The sequence below is a fragment of the Herpailurus yagouaroundi genome, unplaced genomic scaffold (genome assembly GCF_014898765.1).
Source record: "Herpailurus yagouaroundi ecotype Mexico unplaced genomic scaffold, PumYag 218, whole genome shotgun sequence".
In the NCBI taxonomy this organism is placed as follows: Eukaryota; Metazoa; Chordata; class Mammalia; order Carnivora; family Felidae; genus Herpailurus; species Herpailurus yagouaroundi.
The window spans coordinates 438,347-453,911 of record NW_024412449.1 but is presented as its reverse complement, the minus strand read 5'-3'; the positions used below and the strand labels follow the sequence as shown (position 1 = coordinate 453,911).

Here is a 15,565-nt window from a genome sequence, read left to right as displayed (position 1 = left end):
CGTCAGGAGGCGGGGTTGATTTGGCGGGAAATCTTGGGCGGGGAGTGCCCGCGGCGGCTGAGAGCTTCGGGGCGGCCCCTACAAAACCGCCCTTCTCGGATCCTCAGTGATTATTACCTGTGTATTGCCGATTCCCTCCAGTTTCTCACCGCTCGGCTGATACACCTGAAATCGTTCGAGACGACGCCTGCGACTACAGGTGATGCAGTGTGCCGCTCGAAATCTCTCATTCAGGGTCCACAGAGATTTGGGGTATTGTGTGACTGGAAGAACAGCGAGGCTGTAAGAAAGGCCACAAAATAATGGTTCGTTTGTTTGTGTCAACCACCCTCTTCGTCAAGTACTTTGTGTACACGCATTTCTTTCTACTTCGGAAATCCTTTTCTCCATTCCCTGGAGAAATCATTTTTCAAGGCTCTGTTGCCATTGGTCCCTCTTTAGTATCATTACTGGTTTCCCCTACAAGACTTTGAACTCCATGAGGGCACTAATGCCTTTCTCTGGTGTCAAAATCAAGTACGATGCTTGTTTTTTCTTTATTTTGTTATAATGTTTTAATCGGGTAGATCAGACCACTGAGAAAAACTGGACATTTTCTTCTGAAACACGTATTTTCTCTGTTGAGAACTTTTGGCAAATCCACAGAGAGTTTAGCACAGCTCTGCAAACATCTGCCAATTTAACACCTACCCTGTACCAACGTTGACATATTTTCTTTATAAAGTAGGAAAGTTAAGTACCTAGACTCAGGCAAGGTCCACATTGAAAGTTTGGTCCTTAATGATCTAAGCTTTTGCAGATGAAGTAACAGACTCAGGTCACTTCTGTGATTTGCTCGAGTTCAGAGCAATTTAGTATCACAGTCTGTTTAAACCTTTCACTTTGATATTTTGGTCTTTTTTTCTCTGTCAAATATTTTTCAGGTTAAATAGGACTCCCTAGTATTCTGCATTATGAACATACGATGTTTTATTTAACCAAATCCCTGTTGTTTAATATTTAGGTTCCCCCCTACTCACCAACTCATTTATGAACTGCTTGGTACATAGTTTTGCTTGTATACGCCAATACTTCCCTCTTTAAAATAAATTCCTAAAAATGGAATTGCAGAGTCGAGTGAAATGGATTTTTCCAAAGCTTTTAATAAAAAGTGCTAAGCTGCCCTCCAGAAATGTTTTATCAGTTTATACTCTCCACAATAGTATATGAAACCTCCCTGGTGGTCTAGTGGTTAGGATTTGGTGCCAACCACAATAGTCTTTGAGGGTGCCCTCCTCCTCCTTAAATTCACCAATACTGGTTGTTGTCATTTAAAAAAGAATATATATTATATATATTTATTATATTATATATTAATATATATTATTTATGAATTATATATATTATTATATCTTTTTTAATGTTTATTTTTGAGAGAGAGCATGTAAGTGAGCAGGGGAGTGGCAGAGAGAGAGTGGGACAGAGGATTCGAAGCAGGCTCTATGCTAACACCAAAGAGCCCGGCTCAAACTCATGAATGAACATGAGTGAGATCATGACCTGAGCCAAAGTTGGATGCTTAACCAAATGAGTCACGAGGCACCCCAAATTGTTGTCATTTTAAAAATCACTGTTAGGGGCGCCTGGGTGGCGCAGTCGGTTAAGCATCCGACTTCAGCCAGGTCAGGATCTTGCGGTCCGTGAGTTCGAGCCCCGCGTCAGGCTCTGGGCTGATGGCTCGGAGCCTGGAGCCTGTTTCCGATTCTGTGTCTCCCTCTCTCTCTGCCCCTTCCCCGTTCATGCTCTGTCTCTCTCTGTCCCAAAAATAAATAAACGTTGAAAAAAAAATTAAAAAAAAAAATCACTGTTAATTTAGTGGATTAAATTAGCAGATTGTTCTCTTCTGTTTCTCTAGCACCCAGCACAATGCCTAGCATATACTAAATGCTTAATAAATATTATTTAGTGAATGTTGAGTGCAAAGTAACTACTCATTTAATAATTGTTATATAGTACATAAACATTTTGGCAATTCTTTTCTGCATATGCGTATATTCACATGCTTCAAAATATGTGTAATAAATATATAATTGTTTTTAGAAATAAGATCATACTAAACTGTTTTATACTACACTTTAAAAGTTATGGCCATGTTTTCGTGTTCATAAGTAATGATATATATTATTTTCAATAGTGACATAGTATTCCATTGTGTAGAAATACAATAATTAACTAAACTATGGGTGAACCATTAGCTTATTTCCAAGTCTTCATTATTATAAAAATACTATAATGAATATTTTTATACATACACACATTTTTGTACTTTCCTGATTACCCCCTTATGATGAATTCATAGTAATGGAATTGCCAGGTCAAAGGGAACTTGCATTTACAATTATGATAAATATGGCTAAATTACAAAAAAGCAAAAACTTATATCAATTTATATTCTACAGTGCCTGAGAGTCCACTTTCTTTATACTTTCACCAGCACTGGATAGGGTAAGTACTTTTTACCTTTATCAAGTTGATAGGCAAAAAAAAAGAGGAAAAAAATCTCTTTAATTTTACTTGTATTTTTTGCTTCCTAGCCAAAAAAAAAAAATCTTTTCATGTATTTCTTATCTGTTTATGTTACTTTAGTGAATTGCCACTTAATTCCCTTCCTCAGTTTATTATTATTAGTCATTTTCTCATTGATTTCCAGGAGCCCCTGCCCTTAGGTAGTTAACCTATTGCTACCGTGTTACTTTTGTAGAAGGAATGTATTGAATACAAAGAAAAGAAACCCAATGAAGCTAGTTCAAGTAAAAGTTAAGGGGAGGGACAGCATGGGGGATACTGTAAGTATGTAACAGGGAATCACGTAACACTCAACATAGGGATTTTTTAAAAAATGTCTACTTATTTATTTTGAGAGAGAGGGGGTTGAGAGAGAGAGAGAGAGAGAGAGAGAAAGAAAATCCCAAGCAGGCTCCACACTCAATGCAGAGCCCCGTGTGGGCTTGATCTCACAATGGTGAGATCATGACCTGAGCTGAAATCAATGGTTGGACGCTTAACCCACTGAGCCATCCAGGCACTCCAGAATTTTTTTTTATTTACTAAGCTACTCCTAGTGCCTAGAACAAAGCCTAGCATAATAGTAGGTACTCATTAAATATCTGTTAAATGAAAAAATGAAAGAATGATGAATCTCTCACTCTCAAACTTGTCCTTTTGATTGTTATCTCCTAAATAAATATTTAGGGCTTTGTGATATATCCTTCATTCACAGTGATTGGCTAGACTCTTCAGAGGCTCATATCAAAGCTCCTCTCATAAGCCATCAGAACGGGCATTTGGTTAGCCTTTTGGTCAAAACTGAAGGTCCTAAGCACTTACTAAAGTTTTTACATGACTTTCAGCTCTTCATGTTTTGGGGATTTGGCTTAGGATGCATCTTGGTCTTTCACCAAGAGTTGAAAAATTGATCAGTAGAGATATTTTGTAGGAAGAGTGGGTCAGCAAATGTAGCAGTACTTCTTCAATTTCACTCAACACTTGTAACTTTATGCATTCTTTGGAAACACCTCTTTCCTCACCTTACCCCAATGAGCAAATACTGGCAATCTCTTGCTTGCACTTGGGTAAATATATGTCATCTGGCAATCAGCTCAATGTCAGTTGCTTGCATCTGTGCTATATGCCTCCAGCTTCTTTCTGTGGGGGTCTCTTTACTCTTCCACGCGACTTTCTTCAGCAACCCATATCTGATCCAGATATCCACAGAATGGCTTTGCCTCACACCTCTGAGTATAGATTTTGACCACTCAAAACTCATCTTTGCAGTTAGCCAGCCATCTTTGCTTGTCCAGATTCCACTAGAATGTTGGCTCCATGGAGGCAGGGGCTTTTCATCTATTTCATGCACTGCTGTAGTCATCTGTGTCTGGTATAGTACCTGCTTAATAAGTGCTACTGAGGGGCGGCTGGGTGGCTCAGTCGGTTGAGCGTCTGACTTCAGCTCAGGTCATGATCTTGCGGTCCGTGAGTTCGAGCCCTGTGTCGGGCTCTGTGCTGACAGCTCAGAGCCTGGAGCCTGCTTTGGATTCTGTGTCTCCCTCTCTCTCTGCCCCTCCCCCACTCAGGCTCTGTCTCTCTCACTCTCAAAAATGAATACATGTTAAAAAAAATAAGTGCTACTGAAGTATTGAGTGAATGAATGCCTCAAATATAATCCTGACGTGAATCCACTGTGACCCCCATAACCCCCAGCTCTAAGGGACATATATCAAAGTTCCATTAAAGCCTCTCTCCCTGGGCATGAGGTGAGGAAAAACCAATGTCAACACACTGCACATTAAAAACCCTCTCAAAATCTTCTAAACTTCAACTTTTTTTCTGACTTAGAAGTGGATACACAGGTAAATTGCAAAAGCAGCCCCCCCCCCTTTTTTGCAATTTCTACTTTTGGTGGCCTTCCACTTTACTGTGGAATGTGGGAATAATTTACTTTCTTAGAACCATACACAAAAATGAGATAGAGTCTCACTTTAACATCCTGCTACACACATATAACAATTGCACTTATTTGTTTACATATTCTCTCCATCTATTAAATCACCAGCTCTTGGAGAACAACGACACGGACACACACACACACACACACACACACACACACACACATAAAGTGTCACACTAACTAGCGCCTAACATAGTTTAAAAAATCAGGGATGAATAAAAGTACCTTAGCAGTACTAGTAATAATTCCAGTGTATTGCACAGTACCAAAGATTAGTGTCCAACACTGTCTTTCCAGTACCCTTCTAGGAGAAATCTTTAAATTTGGAATTATTTTTTTCTATTAAAAATATTTTTTAATTAAAAAAATTTTTTTTTGTTTATTTTTGAGAGAGAGAGAGAGAGAGAAACAGAGCACGTGTAGCGGAGGAGCAGAGAGAGAAGGAGACACAAAATCTGAAGCAGGCTCCAGGCTCTGAGCTGTCAACACAGAGCCTGATGCAGGGATTGAACTCATGAGCTATGAGATCATGACCTGAGCTAAAGTCAGAGACTTAACCGACTGAGCCACCCAGGCACCCCATTTTTAAATTTTTTTTAAATGTTTATTTATTTTTGAGAAACAGAGAGAGACAGAGCACAAGCGGGGCAGGGACAGAGAGAGAGAGAGTGGGGCATAGAATCCAAAGCAGGCTTTAGGCTCTGAGCTGTCAGTGCAGAGCCCGATGCGGGGCTTGAATGCACAAACTGTGAGATTATGACCTGAGCTGAAGTCAGATCCTTAACCGACTGAGCCACCCAGGCGCCCCTAAAATAGTTTTTTAATTGAAGTATAACTGACATATAGTATTATATTAGTTTCAGGTACACAACATAGTGATTTGACAATTTTATATATTACATAATGCTTACCATGGTAAATGTAGTCACCACCTGTCACTGTACAAAGTTAATTACAATATTACTGACTATATACCCTATGATGTACTTTTCATCTATGTGACTTATTTATTTTATAACTGGAATTTTATAACTATTAATCCGTAAATTTGGAAATATTTATAACAAAATTGTAGGATTGCTTTCCCCTTGATGTTACTGTGTTAGTCTCCATTGCCGCTATAGATCTCACTGTCCCTTCTCCAGTGGCTTCTGTTTGAGCTCAGTTGATGGAGGGCACTAGCAGATCAGAAGGCAGTGGGAGAAAGAGATCAGGGTATTTATTAACCTCCCACCTTCCCTCCATGTTGGCCACAAGTCAGCAGTGGTACTATATCGTCTCTTGCTGTTTCATTGCCCACATTCTGATTACACAGTTTTCAGTTGTGCCTTTGGAGTGTGCTGTTTCCTGCTGGGACCCTGACTGATTCAATAATATCTAAAAATTTTACAGGGTGCAGGAGGTATATGATAATTTTTTTTTAATGTGAGAAAAACCCGTTTTATTTTCCTGAAGTTGAGTTTGTATTATACCTCTAAGAATATTAATACTAGTAGATCTGAAACAGCTGAAATAGAACCTAAGATTATGATATATACCCTTCTTTGTTTTTTACCTGTTCAAATATATAGGATAAAAGCTTATAGTTGGTTTTATTTTTTTTTTCAAAAATAAAAGGAATACACATTTATTTAAACTGTTTCAAATGCAAACAGTGTGGAAAAAAATCCCCTATGTAGAGAATTTTAGTGATTTTTTTCCCTACGATAATATATACCTAAAGGAGGAAAATTATCCTGAGAATGTATTTTCTAATATTTATAGTTTGTAATACATTGTATTTGCATATGCATATTGTAGGTATGGCTCTCTTATTCCACAGAAGTAAATAATTGCATTTCTTCAGATCAACTTGTATCTAAACCTGAGCTCCCATCCTGCCATGCTGGTGGGTAAGTCCGTCTTGGTTACTGAGCATTTCCTCTCCATCTAGGATTGTACAAAGTTTCTAGGGCCTTAATTATCATGGAAATACCTGGAAATTATTTAGTTGTCTGTCCACATTGATTTACTGCTAAGATTCCCTTTTATGCCATCTTCCTTTCAGGTCTCATGACTCTGATACTCCTTTACCACCCTTGGAATCAAATGAGTGAATCTAGCAGCCCAAGCACCCAGGTGCAGCCTTCCCCTTTGAGGTTTTGCCACCATCCTGGGTTCTGTCACAGAGCAAGACAGAAGACTTAGCTGCTTACTCAACATTTGAGCTTCAGACTTCTAAGTCTTAAGGAATCTGTCTTCCACCTCACCTTCAAAGGCATTTCTGTCCTTTGTTTCTCCTCCTTATTTCAAAAGACAACAAGAGCCTATGTTTTGCTTTTTGCCTTACAAAAATATGAGGGTCTGGATACTTGCTTGAATGGGGGCGAGGGGCAGGGGGATACATAGAATTAATATCTCAACAAAATAACCTGCCACAAAAATTTATATCAAATTATAAATGCTTTTTTTACCCTGCTTTTTTATTTAAACATTATACCATAAACATTTCATGCCATGTGCTTTTGTAATTTTTAAGTTTTCCTTTATTATTTTCGAGAGAGAGAGAGAGAATACAAGCAGGGGAGAGCGGCAGAGGGCGAGAGATTCTCAAGCAGGCTCTATGCCCAGCGCAGAGCCCAGTGTAGGGCTCGATCCCATGATCCTGGGATCAGGACCTGAGCTGAATCAAGAATTGGATGCACAACCGACTGAGCAATGTAGGCACCCCTAAAATCATGTCACATGATTTTAAATGTCTGCATAACAGTAAGATCCTTCATCATACAAATGTATCATAATTTATTTAATTGACATTTCATAGCCTTTAGATAGCTCACTCTAAATGCAGTCTTATCTATATTTACTACCTTTTTAAATTTTTATTTTTTCTGGTTATTCAGAAGCTAAGGTTCTCTTCTGGTAATAACTAAAGCTTGGAATAGAACAATTGGAACTAATGGACATAATTTGGAAGACTAACAGTTTAAAGTTTTATCTAAACTCCATAACATAATTTCCCTCCCTCGGGATTACCAAAAGTGAGGCCTGTACAAAAGCCATTGGCATACTTGAGTTGTTTAGAAATATTTTTTCCAGAAATGAAGCAATTATTACAGAATATCATCTAGATAGTTGAGTAACAATGAATGTTACATGTCCATGGGAAAATTTCAACTTGGCTCTTATTACACTTTATTTTAATTTAATTCTAAAACATCCTGAACCAACAAAAAATGACCTTTAAATTGGAGCATAGTACTGCTTTTTTCATCTATTCTTTCTACTAAATACCCTTATTGATCTTTTGATCAAATTTGCAACTACTGGTTAACAGTCAAGTTGTACCCTGAGCAAAGTCCCCACATCATTCTTGAAGGAACTGAAAACCATTAATACCCCAAGAGACCAAATGTCTCTTCTTTTGGTTCACAAGTGAAGCTTTGATATAAGAACTGCTCTAAAGAGTCCAGCCAACCACTTTCAACTCCCGGAGCCACCAATATGCCCATAGAAGGGAATGATGAAAAGGAAAATTTCTGGAGTCAGATATTTTTCATTCATTCAATATGTATTTGTTGATCTTACTATATGCTAAGCATTATCACTAAGATACTGAGAATACCTCATAAACAAACAGATCAAAATTCCAGAGGAAGAATATAATGAGATGAAATCAGAGAGGAAATGGGACAGGGGTTACAGATAATATAAGGCTTTCAGGCCATAGTAAAGACTTTGAGATGGGAAGCTACAAGAGGATTTTGAACAGATGAATGTCATGACTGACATTTTAAAAAGATTATCCTGACCCATGTGCTGAGATCAGATTATAGGGGTCAAGCAGACTAACAAGATTCAGACTCTTATAGTAATCCAAGTGAGAGATGACAATGGCTTGGACCAGGATTGTAATGCTGAGATGGTAGGAATCAGTTGGATTCTGCATGTATTTAGAAGGTGGACCCAACAGTACATTTTGCTAATGGGTTGAATGTGGCATGTAAGAGAAAGAGAGATTTCAAAATGGCTGCCATTATCGTCCTGAACAAATGGAAGAATGGAGTCGCAGTGAACTGCAATCAAGGAGAGGTGGAAGGAGCGGATTTTGGGGAGAAAGATGATGATATGATTTTATAATATTTCAACTTTGGGATGTCTGTTAGGCATCCTAGTAGAGTTAAGGCATAGTTTGTTGGCATATGAGTTAGAGTTCAGTGGCAAGATGGAGGCTGGAGATCTAAAATTGGGAGTCATCAGGGCACCTGGCTGGCTCAGTTGGTAGAGCATACAACTCTTGATCTTGGGGTTGTGAGTTTGAGGGGTATAGAGATTACTTAAAAATAAAATCTTTAAAAAATAAAATAAAATAAAATTGGGAGTCATCATCATAAGGAAGTTATTTAGAACCACAGACTAAAGAGTAGATAGAAAAGAGTTCCAAGAATTGAATAGTGGGGCACTTCAATATTAAGACAGAACTGGGTTTGTATTTGAGCTTAGCTACTTACAAATTCTAAGATCTGTAATGCCTAATTTCGCCTCTCTGAACCTTTGTTTTATTGTTGTTGTTGTTGTTCTTGCTTAAACCTGTAAAATGACATACTTTGGCTAGTATCTTTTATGATTATTGTGATGACTAAGTGAATTTTTCATTTAAAGTGCTTAACACACTGCCTGGTACATGGTGAATACTCAGTAAAATATTAGCTGTTATTATTATTTTTAAACTAGAATTTGTTTTCCAAAATGTTGCTGGTTGCCTTGGTGATAATATACTCATAGACTCAGTACAGTAGCAATACTTATTATTTAGCTAAGTAAAAAGTGGCAAACTGGAAGTGTCCAGTGAGCCACTCACTCCTCCATATGTAATATCTTAAATAAGTTACATTTTTAGCCAGGAGCCTTTTTTCCAACTTGTTAGCTTTTGAAGTCCTCCTAAATATTTAATTTTGTTTGAATCCCTTTTGAAAGTTTTTAATTATTTTATTTATTTTTCATCATTAGAAGTTCACTTCTAAACCCCATCACCTATTTTACCCATCTTGCCCACCCACCTCCCCTCTAGTGACCATCAGTTTGCTTTCTATGGTTAAGAGTCTGTTTCAGGGCTCCTGGGTGTCTGACTCAGTTAAGTGTCTGACTCTTGATCTCAGCTCAGGTCTTGATCTCAGGGTCATGAGTTCAAGTCACATATTGGGCTCTGCACTGCACATGAAGCCTATATATAAAAAAAGAGTTTGTTTCTTGGGGGGGCACCTGGCTGGCTCAGTTAGTAGAGCATGTAACTGTTGATCTCAGGGTCATGAATTCAAGCACCATTTTGGCATGAATTTTAGTTAAAAAAAAAAAAAAAAAAAAAAAAAAAAGTCTTTCTTGGTATATCTTTTTCCCCGCCTTTGGTCATTTGTTTTGTTTTATTAATTCCACATATGAGTGAGATCATATGGTATTTGTATTTCTTTAACTAACTTATTTCACTTAGCATTATATTCTCTAGCTCCGTCAATGTTGCAAATGGCAAGAGTTCGTTCTTTTTGATGGCTGAATAATATTCCATTGCATATGTATACCGCATCTTCTTTATCCAATCATCAGTCGATGGACACTTGGCATTTCCATAGTTTGGCTATGGTATATAATACTACAATAGACACTGGGATGTGTGTAACCCTTTGAATTAGTGTTTTTGTAATTTTGGGGTAAATAGTAGTGTATTATAGGGTAGTTCTATGTTGTGTTTTTCTAAAGTTTTTTTTCTTTAACGCTTATTTTTGAGAGAAGGTAGGGGGCAGAGAGAGAGGGAGACAGAATCAGAAGCAGGCTCCAGGCTCTGAGCTGTCAGCACAGAGCCCGACATGGGGCTTGAACCCACCAACCCTGAGATCATGAACTGAGCTGAATCAGAGGCTTAACCAACTGAGCTACCCAGGCGCCCCATGTTTGGTTAGTTTTTTGAGGAACCTCCATACTGTTTTCCACAGTGGCTGCACCAGTTTGCATTCCTACCAATAATGCACAAGGCTTCCTTTTTCTTCACATCCTCACCAGCACTTGTTGTTTCTTGTGTTTTTTATTTTAGCCATCCTGACAGGTGTGAGGTGATATCTTATTGTAGTTTTGATTTATATTTCCCTGATAGTGAGTGATGTTGAGCATCTTTTCATGTGTCTGTTGGCCATCTGGATGTCTTTGGAGAAAGAAGATTTTTTTTGTTTTGTTTTGTTTTGTTTTGTTTTGTTTTGTTTTGTTTTTAGTGAGAGAGAACTCCAGCTGGGGAGAGGGGCAGAGGGAGAGAGAAAGTGAATCTTAAGCAGGCTCCATGCTCAGTACGGAGCCTGTCACGTGGCTTGATCCCATGACCTGAGTTAAAATCAAGAGTCAGACGCCCAACTGACTGAGCCACTCAGGAGCCCCAAGAAGTTATTTTTATTTAGCTGCCAAGATCTATGAAACATAATAATAGAGACTCTCCTTTAAAGTTTTGGCATTCAGTATGGGTGAGTGCTATAAAACTAAACATGTGACTGGTAAACTGAAATAAGGATGTACTTCTTCAGCAGATTTGAATAATCATTTGGTCTGGAAATCATTTCGTCCAGTATAGGAAGATGTCTTCTAAATTTCAAAATAAATGACCTCTTATTGTCTTAGCAAAATAAAATCTATTCTGATCTCATTTTTTACAGAAACCCAACCCAAGATTATTTGGGAAACCACTTTCTGTATTAAAAACACACATTTCTTCCTTTAATAAGCCAGAGCCAGTATTTTTTTAGTGTCAGGGTGACTTTAGCATTTCTTTTCCTTTGGCCTATTGCTGAGGTGGCAAGGGTAAATTGAGAAACAAAAAAACTGAGACATTTTATGCTGGAAAGAGCATTCTTATAAATAAGCCAAAATTTTTCATTTGTTGTATTTCTTTTTCTTCCCTCATGACAAGAGAGAAAAAATTCAAACCCTAACCTATCAGTAGGCTAATAATTCTTTAAATATCGGTCATGATAAAAAATAATGTGGACATTAGGGGCGCCTGGCTGACTCAGTCCATGGAGTGTGCGACTCTTGATCTCAGGGTTGTGGGTTCAAGCTCCATGTTGGGTGTAGAGATTACTTTAAAAAAATAAATCTTATGGGGCGCCTGGGTGGCTCAGGTCATGATCTCACGGTTCCTGAGTTCAGGCCCCGCATCGGGCTCTGTGCTGACAGCTCGGAGCCTGGAGCCTGCTTCGGATTCTGTGTCCCCCTCTCTCTCTGCCCCACCCGTGCTTGTGATTTGTCTCTGTCTTTCAAAAATGAATAAACATAAAAAAAAAATTTTTTTAATAAATCTTAAAAAAAAAAAGGTAACGTGCCCTTTAAAACCGTTTTCTAAAATTGAAGTCCAAAGTTAGTGTGCAATTCCCTTCTCTGCTGCTAGGTGGCAATTAATGCTTTGGAGAGAAAAAAATCTGCCCCCCCCCCTTTCCCACCCAAAAAGATATGTGCATTTTCTCTTCCATAAGGTAAGAATTCTCTTAAGGATAATATTCTCTTTCCTGTTTTGTTTTGTCCAAGTGGATTTACATTCACCTTTTCCTTTAATTGTTAAGAATAACACATACAAATCCAACGCAGATTGCTATAGCTAGGGAAGAATAGATCATATCTTTGAAAGAGGGTGGTTTCCAAAAAGGAGTGTATGTTCATCAGCGATATAGAGTAGGAAGTGGCTATAATTTCCCTGCGACATTTCTTTTCTTTTTTCAGTTTTACTAAAGAAAATTTCCTGTGGAAGGAATTATAACTGGCCCATGCCAACTTTATGCCAAATGTAATATAATTAACTATAAAACAAAAATGGAGAAAGAAAATAATTTTAAAGACCTAAAAGCAATTCCAGTGTGGCAAAGCTGCTTTTTCAGGTCAACTACAGGAAAAACAATAAAAAGATTCTTTATCAGAGTCACAGACTGGTACAATATTAAAAAAACAAACAAACAAACAGCAAACCAACAACTTTTTTCTTTTTTTCAGACAACCTATTCAGGTTTACCTATTCCTAACAAAATTATTTAAAGACTATACATAGTTTCTGTGTATGTTTACATCTAGTGACTCTGGTCTACATCCTTTAAAAAAATGTGCTTAATCGTATACATTGCTTTTTGTGACCTTCCTTACCAAAAGGATATATATAGTGGGTGTTTGCTTCATAAAATTCAAAATATCAAATCCCTATTCAAAGAAGACTCTCAGTTTGGGTCTTAAAGCAAAAAGACACTCCCCAGGCTGAACTTAATGAAGCCTAACACCAAAAAGAAAAGCTGTTTCTGGCATTCTAGGCTTTCCCTGCATCCAGATGGCCTGTCTGTAGCCTAGCCAGAACCAGACCCTTCCTGCTGCCTTTTCTGCTGGCCTTGGATGACAGCCCCAGGCTACGCCGGCTTCCATACCCCTTTAACTCTTCAATGTCCAAGCTTTTTAAGAGACTGGACTTCCAGTGTGAATTGGGTTGAAAGAGTAAATCAAGTTTTAAGCTTAAAGTTTAGTTTATAAAATATTTATCCACATCACCTTCCACCCAGCCCCTCCCATAGGCTTCCTCCCCGGGTAGCTCAGCTAGCCAATTGGCATCAGAAGAGCACCGTTTGGAAGGGAGTGTGTGTGGGCAGCTTGCAGGTGAGGACAGGGCTGCCAAGGCAGACCATGCGGTTTGTCCTGTGCCTACACCCAATACCTGACTTGTGCCTTTCCAGAGGATGTGTATACACACAGCAGTTCTGCTGTTTAGGGTGTGGGTAACTTTAAAAAGTATTTTTTTTAAATAACTCTCTGACAAGACTTAGGTTCAGCAAACAAGAAATGCATAAATGGGAGATATAAAATGACCATGCATGGATTTAAGTGAGAACGTCTCTGAAGAAGTCGTGCCAGAAAAACCTACTCTGTGTTTCAGAAGTGCCCTTGGAAATCTTAACTGGTAGCAGCCATTGTTTTCATCATGGGTTTTCAAACGTTGTGTGTATATGAGCATTTCACCAGAAGGGAATACACAAAGCTGACTTCACACTCCAAGGCAGAAATCCCCATGGTTTTGCTTTTCTCCACATAGACAGATGCTATTAACTGATTTATAAGGGTGTTTCTAAGTTGGTCAGAATAGATATTTTTGCATGAAAGCCTATGACTCTGTATCTTTTTCCTTATTTTTGAATCTCATTTCTTAGTTCTGTGCTCCCTATTATTTTAATTATTATTATTATGCCTGTTGCCAAGCTGTTTTACTTTCCGCAGAGTTGATTAGAGACCTGAGAAATGTAGGCCAACATAAAGTCCTGGTTTCCAGGTCAGACTACATGAACAAAGGGGGAAAAAAAGGCAAAAGTGCTAGCTTTCACAAAGCTCTTAAAGAAAACAAAACCAAAGCAAAAAATGCAAAGGAACCTAGAGCCTTAGCGGGTGGAGTTTAAATCTTCTTCTTTTTTTTTTTTTTAAGTTTATTTATTTTGAGTGAGAGGGCATGAGCATGAGAGGGAGAGAGAGGAAGAAAGGGAATCTCACTGCACTGTCAGTGAGGAGCCTGAGGTGAGGCTTAAACCCACAAACTGCATGATCATGACCTGAGCCAAAATCAAGAGTTGGATGCTTAACTGACTGAGCCACCCAGGCAAGTAAAGAGTGGAGTTTAAAAACAGGAACCCATGGAAGGAAACATGACAGGATAAAAAACTATACAGCACTGAGATGAAAAGAAAGTATTTAAAAGAGCGAATAAAAATAGATTTTTCAGTGTTTAGCCCGGAGTACTGCGGGTCTATGCCAAGCAATAGAATCTCTCTCCACAGCAGACAGACGTAAAAGGGGCACTGGGTGTGGCTTCCCATTTGTGGCTGCAGAACTAAAACACTTCCCTTGACCCTCTGCACCCAGCTCACTCTGTTCAGATCTTCCCTCACCTGATCTCAGCTTCACCACTTACTTCTCTGCATTTGCCTGGCCCACAGATGTTGTCTTCTGTGCCATGACCTTGTCTCCTTGCAACTAAGTTGATGAAAATTGGGACTCTCCATCCCACTATGTTGTCTCAGGCCACATTGCATAACATTCCTCCCTGTTGGATCCACTCCTCAGGATTCTCCTTTCCATGAAAAAAGCAGTGAACCAGATGGGCATTTAGGAAAGATTATGTCCTCAGGAGAGATAGGGTATCACTTATTATTCGATGCACATTTCCAGAATACAGGCTGAGATCACCTAAATCCATACAGAGCAAAAAGGGCCATCATTTCTGGTTGTAAATGTCTGTTTTTCAGCTTTACATATACTACCTTACTAACGATTGATACCTGATGCATTGCAATCGGATTTTCACAGAACGATAAAATACTACTCCCTCTAGGACGTCAATGTTAGAAAAAAAATTTATGAAAGCAAAAAAGGAACTAACAAATAGAGTTCAATGTCAATTTTTCTTAGAAAATCTGAAGAAAAGCCCAACTAGAGGGGAAGATTATTTTATAATAATTCATCTACTGTGGGTTTAATGCTCCTTTTTTTAAAAAGTGCTTTTTATTTCTGTGAAGAGAATTTTACTTTCCTTTCATTTTGAGGAGAGGGACAAAAACTTGGGAACACTATCCCTGCATTCTAGAATAAAAAGAAAATTGCTGGCATGAGAAATGTTATGAATTTGTGAAAAACGATAGCTTTATTTCCTAATTAGAATATTGCATTTTTCTTCACTTTCCCCATCACCATGAGAGTATATATGTATGTGTATATATATATGTATATATATATGTGTGTGTGTGTGTATGTATACATATATATATATATATATATATACATATACATATATAAAGGCGTCCTTGCCTGAAAGCCTTTGACCAGATTTCACAATGCTAGTCCTGTGCTAATAAGAAGTCTTTATTTAGTTTCTGTCTTTCCAAACAAGCCTGTAAGTTTCTGACAGAGCAAATACCAGTTTGGTCCTCTCTGTCCTCTGTCCCTTGACCCCCAGCTGAAATCTGGCTCAGTCTGTTCACCTGAAAAGAGGAAACTAGACCCTATTTCTGTAGCATATTTTTGTTCTGATGCAGGGCCACACAGAGCTGT

At 38.3% G+C, this 15,565-nt stretch overlaps 2 long non-coding RNA genes across 5 annotated transcripts in view; one reads left to right on the top strand and one right to left on the bottom strand.

The window, feature by feature from the left end:
• Positions 1 to 87: 87 nt before the first annotated feature.
• The window catches only part of LOC121018176 (uncharacterized), a 90,983-nt gene continuing 75,505 nt past the window's right edge, over positions 88 to 15,565 (top strand). The window contains exons 1-4 of one of the 4 annotated variants that reach the window (XR_005785056.1): positions 88 to 199; positions 2,439 to 2,484; positions 6,287 to 6,378; positions 6,534 to 7,036. This is a non-coding gene — a long non-coding RNA (uncharacterized LOC121018176). Of the gene's footprint in view, positions 200 to 2,438; positions 2,485 to 6,286; positions 6,379 to 6,533; positions 7,037 to 15,565 lie in introns of those variants that run through there. The other 3 variants (XR_005785059.1, XR_005785058.1, XR_005785057.1) reach the window with 3 other exon arrangements.
• Positions 168 to 15,565, bottom strand: part of LOC121018177 (uncharacterized) — a 49,106-nt gene continuing 33,708 nt past the window's right edge. Inside the window, exons 2-3 of the long non-coding RNA XR_005785060.1 lie at positions 1,020 to 1,092; positions 168 to 280 (exon numbers count right to left, since the gene is read on the bottom strand). This is a non-coding gene — a long non-coding RNA (uncharacterized LOC121018177). The remainder of the gene's footprint in view (positions 281 to 1,019; positions 1,093 to 15,565) is intronic.